Source organism: Pleurodeles waltl, chromosome 1_2 (genome assembly GCF_031143425.1).
Source record: "Pleurodeles waltl isolate 20211129_DDA chromosome 1_2, aPleWal1.hap1.20221129, whole genome shotgun sequence".
NCBI lineage: Eukaryota > Metazoa > Chordata > Amphibia > Caudata > Salamandridae > Pleurodeles > Pleurodeles waltl.
This window is the reverse complement of record NC_090437.1, coordinates 632,085,338-632,093,391: the sequence shown is the minus strand read 5'-3', so window position 1 is coordinate 632,093,391 and position 8,054 is coordinate 632,085,338.

The window sequence follows — 8,054 nt, the reverse complement described above, 5'->3', positions numbered from 1 at the left end:
TGGCTTTGACATGATATTCAGCTCCGCTGCCTATTGGCTTTGACATGATATTATACATTGCATTTTATATTCAGCTCAGCTGCCTATGGGCTTTGACATGATATAAGACATTGCATTTTGTATTCAGCTTAGATGCCTATTGGCTTTGACATGACACTAGACATTGCATTTGATATTTAGGTTAGCTGCCTATTGCCTTTAACATGACATTGCATTTGATATTTAGGTTAGCTGCCCATTGCCTTTAACGTGGAGTTAGACATTGCTGTATTTTTCCAAGCTGTGTTTTTGCACCAGATGAACCAAGATGTTTTGCTCTCACAGTAGACTAGACCTGATAAGAGAGAGTACATGGGCGTTGTTTCTCTTCCCTTGAGCTTGGGAACAGGAGTAGTCTTGGAGACCTGGCCAGTCTCCAAAAGGCTTGCTCAGTTTCCCAGGTCTGAGAGGAGGGGGCACACCTTTGTAACGAATGTAACAGGCTGCAGAGAGTCAGATTCGAATCTGCCGGACCTCGTGCTGGAGCTTGGCGCCAGCTGCCAGCATCCCGTGTGGGTAGATGACACTCTTTCTCGCGGCTGACAGGGGTCATCAGCTTGCAGACCTTAGAAAGATGTAGCTGTAAATAGTTCCTACACGGTGAAGTATTTGTTTTGCTTTGCATTCAATATTTTATAAATATAACCTGCTGTGTATATTGCAAACTGATATATTTTGTTTGATTAACGCGGACTTGAAAGCTACTAATTCGTCATTCATAAATATTAAGAATTAACAACAATAAAAGTCTTCTTTGACCTCAGAAGTGCATTTCTGTTGTGTTATGTTAGTGCTTAGAAACTAAATAAGAGAAAAGCACTACAATTGGTACCTGGAGTCGTGGGGTCGGTCATTAAGAGGTGATTAAGAAGGGGTTTGACGAGTTAGTAGATTTCTAAGTGCACACTTTAAAAGTGTAATTGTTTTTTTGTTGTTTGGAGAATTACAGAAATTGTTTTCTGTTTGGAGAATCACAGTAGCACAGCAGACCATGTCTGAGAATACATGTGTTGATGAACTGCCTGATGGTGCTAAGAAAAACTGTGAATTGTTTTCTGTTTGGGGAATTACAGAAGAAAATGCATGTGTAGCTAAAAGGCCTGATAATGTTTTGAGAAATAATTCCTGTTGTATATATGTAGAAAACGTGTGTTTTGGAAGTAATGATGACAGAAAGGTCTGTATACCTTTATCTGCTTACAGAGAAATGCAGGAGAAATGTAGGCAGTTGGAACATGAAAATAGGAATTTACGTGAGCAAATTAGCCAGGATACGATAATTCAAAATAATGCTGAAAGTTATAAAAATGAAGAATCTTTCTTGTCCCATTCCAGTAATGAGGGGGTTAAGACAGCTCCGAGCTGCACTGAGTTTCCGTGTGAGCCAGGGTTTTTGGCAGCCAAAGTGCATTCCTTAACTGATAACACGGACGAGAGAGCTCAGAATGTGATTTATGAGTTACCATTGCAAAAACGAAGGAGGATTTTAGAGCAAGACACCCCGAGTTTCATTAGCTTGTTTGATTTTTGGAAAAAGAATAGCTCTCATTTGAGAGAAATCCTAACACTTTTGTATATGGTCACTGTGAAAAATGATATGCAGCTGCGCGCTTGTGATTTGGCAAATGAAATAATGCAGACTTCAGGTTTCTGCACAGTGCAAGAAGGAAAAACTGATGTACATTTAAATCATGAACAAGGAAAGAAAATAGTGCCCCTAGCTAGAATCATACAATGGATCTGGTACTTGCAAGACAGGGCTAGAGTACCACAGATAAAAGAATTATCAATGAAGTTGTGTGCACCATTTGAATTCGTGTCCACTGAAGATAAAAAGCATGTTTGTTTTACTAATGATTCATTGACTGAAATGTTGCTTTCTGGCACAGTAGAAGGAACAGAGTTGTATAATGTGTGTCAGATTTTAAAGCAAGAGCTACGTGAGATGTGTCATTTTTATGCTGATTTTTGGTTCTTTGATAATGTTTTAGCACCTAACTGGTTCAATTACCTTGCAGATGTTAATGAGAAAAATGCAGAGAGAGAAGTGTTCACCCAGAATTCTGCCTTAGTGGGGATGGCTATGTGGGTGCCCCAGAAATGTGAAAAGGCCACTTACAGGTGGGCAGAGATGAGAGAGATGCCCATTCCCCTAGATTTGATAAAAACTGTGCAGCATGCACAAAAGCAATCTGTCATGCAAGCAGTCACAGAGCAGTTGGGGAGAGGAAAGTTACCAGAACAGAAATGGCAAAGTGATCAGGTTTTAGGGAGAGTGATTGCTGCAAATTACCAAGGAAAAATCGAAATTATGCTGATACCTAGAAAAGAATCTGATTCATTCATACAAATTGGAGACAGAATGGCCCAAATTGGCGAAAGTGCAGTGAATGGAGGTTTGGTAAAGAAGGAGTCTGCCCCAGCCCTTCTGACAGTGCAAGAAAAGGGGAGCTGTGGCGCAGCAGATAAAAACCTCAGTGCTGATGTGTGGGCTGAAGCCCCAAGTGATCCTCCAGAACCTGCAGAAAATATAACAAAGGGCCTCAAAAACGTCCTGCTGATTATAAAACAGGGAAAGAAAGAGGAAGGGTGCAGTTTAAATGAAAAATGTTATTTGCAAGAAAAGTCATACTTGTTTCTTTTGCAGATCCGACCACGTTTCGCCACTGTCCCTGAGTGCGCTGTGTGGTCCCCCTTCCGGTGTGTGCGTGTGGGGTCGAGGAAGGGACCGAATCCCCAACCTGAACCTGGCTGAGTAAAGTGCCAGCACCATGGATCCATTTTGCGCAAACTGCGCCTTCAGTTCAAGTTCAACTTGTTTGCTGTGTTTTTTTTTTCCCCTCTCGTATGGAACTCTGACTTTTGCTTATCTTCCAGCAAACCTTTCAAGTGGACCGTGCATCTTTACATGAGTAGAACTCATGCCACATCAAATTGCTAACACTGTTGAATTAGAGACTCATTCAGAAAAAAAAAAAAAAAAATTGCTCAGTCTTTTCTATGTAGATGTATCTGATGTGAAAGGTTATGAAATCAATGTGTTAATTCACTTCTATTGCTTTACAGGGATTGCTTTGATCATAATGTTTTTTTTTTGTGCTGATGTTTTTTTTTGTTTGTTTGAAATATGAGATATGTGAAACAAAAATTCATTGGTCAAAGGGCGGAATGTCCTGCCATTTGATAAAGTTTGTTTTGACCAATGACTTTGTGTTTCACCACTGCGCATATTAGTTGCTCAATGTTCACCAGTAGCACATGGTATGTTTTGTTCAGTTGAGCCGCCTATGGGCTTTGACATGGCATTAGCCATTACTTTCTGTATTCAGTTGAGCCGCCTATGGGCTTTGACATTGCATTAGCCATTACATTCTGTATTCTGCCTATTGGCTTTGACATGATGTATTCAGTTTAGCTGCCTATTGACTTTGACATGCTATTAGATATTCTGCCTATTGGCTTTGACATGCTGTATCCAGTCTAGCCGCCTATTGGCTTTGACATTGCATGCCTATTGACTTTGACATGATGTATTCAATTTAGCTGCCTATTGACTTTGACATGCTGTATCCAGTCTAGCCGCCTATTGGCTTTGACATTGCATGCCTATTGACTTTGACATGATGTATTCAGTTTAGCTGCCTATTGACTTTGACATGCTATTAGATATTCTGCCTATGGGCTTTGACATGATATTATATATTGCATTTTGTATTCAGCTTAACTGCCTATTGGCTTTGACATGATATTCAGCTCCGCTGCCTATTGGCTTTGACATGATATTATACATTGCATTTTATATTCAGCTCAGCTGCCTATGGGCTTTGACATGATATAAGACATTGCATTTTGTATTCAGCTTAGATGCCTATTGGCTTTGACATGACACTAGACATTGCATTTGATATTTAGGTTAGCTGCCTATTGCCTTTAACATGACATTGCATTTGATATTTAGGTTAGCTGCCCATTGCCTTTAACGTGGAGTTAGACATTGCTGTATTTTTCCAAGCTGTGTTTTTGCACCAGATGAACCAAGATGTTTTGCTCTCACAGTAGACTAGACCTGATAAGAGAGAGTACATGGGCGTTCTTTCTCTTCCCTTGAGCTTGGGAACAGGAGTAGTCTTGGAGACCTGGCCAGTCTCCAAAAGGCTTGCTCAGTTTCCCAGGTCTGAGAGGAGGGGGCACACCTTTGTAACGAATGTAACAGGCTGCAGAGAGTCAGATTCGAATCTGCCGGACCTCGTGCTGGAGCTTGGCGCCAGCTGCCAGCATCCCGTGTGGGTAGATGACACTCTTTCTCGCGGCTGACAGGGGTCATCAGCTTGCAGACCTTAGAAAGATGTAGCTGTAAATAGTTCCTACACGGTGAAGTATTTGTTTTGCTTTGCATTCAATATTTTATAAATATAACCTGCTGTGTATATTGCAAACTGATATATTTTGTTTGATTAACGCGGACTTGAAAGCTACTAATTCGTCATTCATAAATATTAAGAATTAACAACAATAAAAGTCTTCTTTGACCTCAGAAGTGCATTTCTGTTGTGTTATGTTAGTGCTTAGAAACTAAATAAGAGAAAAGCACTACAGTATCCCAGGCCATGCAATATCCTAATGACCAGGAAGCCAGGCTATATTATTTACATAATGAGCCTTTTTAACCATTACGTGGTGGGCCTAGCCCTGGAATGCAGACTGGAGGTAAAAGCCAGCGTTTTAGATTTTAAAAGACCCTTAACTCAACACAATGGGTCCAGGCCTCGGTACTGGATTTTGAACTGGGGGCAAAGCCAGCATTTTAGGTTCTGTGAGGAGAGAATTTGCTTTCTTTTAACTGTTGTTTTCAATTGTTGTTATGATGTATGTCCTTTTAGCATTTATCTGTTAGCAGCCAACTATTCAATGCGTTTGCCATGGATTTGGAAGAGATATTGTAATGATGTTAATTAATTGTACAATAAAGAATCTATCGATCACACATAATCAATCCAAAAACTTGACAGCTATGTAAGTTAGTTTCTTAGCCCACAACCCTTTTACATATATGACAAAGGAGCCAATTAAAGCAGGAGCTTCCCTATTTTTTAAGCCAAAAATATGTCATTTAACTGTCTCCTGCCTAAAATTACCTCCGTTTCAATATATAACAATGGGGAAAATACATTCTCTCGCTTTTTTCAAAGTCTCCCACTTTGCAGTTGTAAAAATTCTGACATCAATGCTTTTAGATCCCCCCCAACCCTTTTACTTTTTCCATCCCACTTAAACTCCTCGAAGTGTTTTTATATCAAGAAAATACCGGTAGGGTGACCACCCGTCCGTAATTTTCACAGACTGCCCGTAATTTCGCCCTGCCGTCCGTTGTCAATGAAGGGCTTAACGGACAGCGTTTGTCCGTAATTTCAGCCTTTCGCCTAAAGGATGAAAGGTAATTAGGACAGATCAGTTCTCCCAGCTGGACTGAAAGCCAGGGAGTCTCCTGTGCTCTGAGGGTGGGAGGGTCAGACAGATAAGAAACAGGCCTGCTTTCCAGGGTGTCTCCTTCCCTAAAGAAATGCAAATGTGCACAACTGGTAAATCTGAAAATGCAAAGGGGCTTGGAAACCTGCATTGACTTTAATCAAAGGTGTCACTTGAAGCTTTCTGATTACATTTGAAGATATTTTCTTTTAGAGAGGTACTATAATGTTATTCCAAGGTGAGCTGTGGAGTGTGTGGTTTTAATGAACTGTTATAAAAATGTTAGTACTAGGTATAAACTGTATATTATTCAAATCTGTATTCTGGAAATACTTTTTTTTATTTAACCTAAATGTATTTCCGTACTTTGTAGCAGCCTATATTATGTGTTTAATGCATGTTTAAAATAAGGGCTTACACAGTCACAGTTCTTTCAGGGACCTCTGTACCTCCTGGTACTAACAAACATTGACATAGCTAATAGGTCTCGTCTACGCAAGAGTTGTTGGCTTTGCCAATGTGTTTTAGTCATGTTATACACCAGAGTGGCTGCTGTTCAGCATGGCTAAAAGTTAGTGGCATAGTGGTGTGGAGTTGAGTAGAGTGGCATAGGAGCAGTGGTGTAAAGCACAGGGGTGCACAGCAGAGTGTAGTGGGGTGCAGTGCAGTTGTTTGAAGTGCATTGGCGTAGAGTGCAGCAGTTTAGAGTACAGTGGCAATGGAGTGGCTTGGGGCAGAGTAGAGTGGCAGAGTGCAGTGGAGTAGAGTGGCATACAATAGAGTGGCAGAGAGTGCAGTAGTGCTGAGTGATGCAGTGGCAGTGAGTGCAGAGTAGACTCATGTGACATAGAGTGCAGTGGCATAGAGTGGTGCAGAGAGGAGTAGTGCACAGTGGTGCAGAGCAGAGCAGATTATAGTGCTGTAGAGTGCAGTGGCATAGAGTGCAGTAGTGTAGAATGCAGTAGTACAGAGTAGAGTGGTGTAGAGTACTGTGGTGGAGAGTACAATGTTGCAAGGTATAGTGTCAGTGCAGTGGTGTAGAGTGGAGTAGGGTGATACAGAGAGCCGTGGGGTAGAGTACAGTGGTGCAGAGTAAAGGGCAGTGGCGTACAGTGTAGCTGTTTAGAGTGCACTGGCATAGAGTGGCATGGGGCAGAGTAGAGTGGCATAGAGTGCAGTGAAGTAGAGTGGCATACAATAGAGTGGTAGAGAGTGTAGCAGTGTAGAGTGGTGCAGTAGCATAGAGTGCAGAGTAGACTTGAATGGCATAGAGTGCAGTGACGTAGAGTGGTGCAGAGTGGAGTAGTGTGGAGTAGTGCAGAGCAGAGTAGAGTCTGGTAAAGTACAGTGGCGTAGAGTGGAGTTATGCAGAGTAGATTGGTACAGAGTGTATTGGTGCAGAATGTAATAATACAGAATAGAATGGTGTAGAGTATAGTGGCAGCCAGTACAGTGTTGCAGAGTAGAGTGTCAGAGTGCAGTGGTGTATAGTAACAGTTGTTTAGAGTGCATTGGCTTAGAGTGCAGTGGGGCAGAGTGGCATAGAGTGCTGTGGCGTAGAATAGATAGTTTCAGAGTAGAGTGCAGTGGCATAGAGTGGAGAGGTGCAGGGTAGGGTGCAATGGCATAGAATGCAGTGGCACAGAGTGCAGTGGAGCAAAGTGGATTGTTTCACAGTAGAGTGAAGTAGTGTAGAGTGGAGAGGTGCAGGGTAGAGTGGAGTTGCGTAGAGTGGCATAGAGTGTGACAGCATAGAGTAAAGTGGTGTAGAGTGTTGTGGCATAGAGTGCAGTGGAACAGAGTAGATTAAAGTGACGTACAGTGTATCGATGTAGAGTGCAGGGGCATAGAGTTGAGTGTTACAGAGTAAAGCGTGCCTAGCATAGAGTGTATCAGCATAGAGTGCAGTGGCATACAGTGCAGTGTTGCTGCGTGGCATAGAGTGGAGTTGTGCGGACTAGACTGGTGTTGCCTAGACTGGAGTGGTATAGTTTGCAGAGGCACAGAGCGCAGTGGTGTAGAGAGGCATAAAGAGCATTGGCATAGAGTAGAGTGGTACAGAGTAGAGTAGAGAGGCGTGGTGTGAAGTAACAGAGTGCAGTGGCATAGAAGGGAGTGGAGAAGAGTGGAGTGGAGAAGACTGCTGAAGAGTGCAGTGTCCCACAGTGCAGTGGCATGGAGTGGTGTAAAGTGGAGTGATGCAGAGTAGGGTGCAGTGGTGTGAAGGTGGTGCAGAGCAGGGTGGAGTGGAGTATGCATGGTGTGGCTATTACACACAACACATTTTTTTTAAATGACCATTACATTTGCACAGACATATAGTTTTTCAAATAAAACTATATAGCGCACAGGCAATGTGTGGAAATTGCATCACCTAATGCAATGATTTGTTTTAATCATATAAAGGTATTTGTTTCCAGCACAATTCAGAATTAACAAAAATCTGCTTCATTTGTACTCCTAATTCTGATATATTCTGAAGTTTATTTAAATGTTGCCATGTGACAGAAAAAACTCTTTCCTAACCCCAGTATCCAGCAAGATTGTCG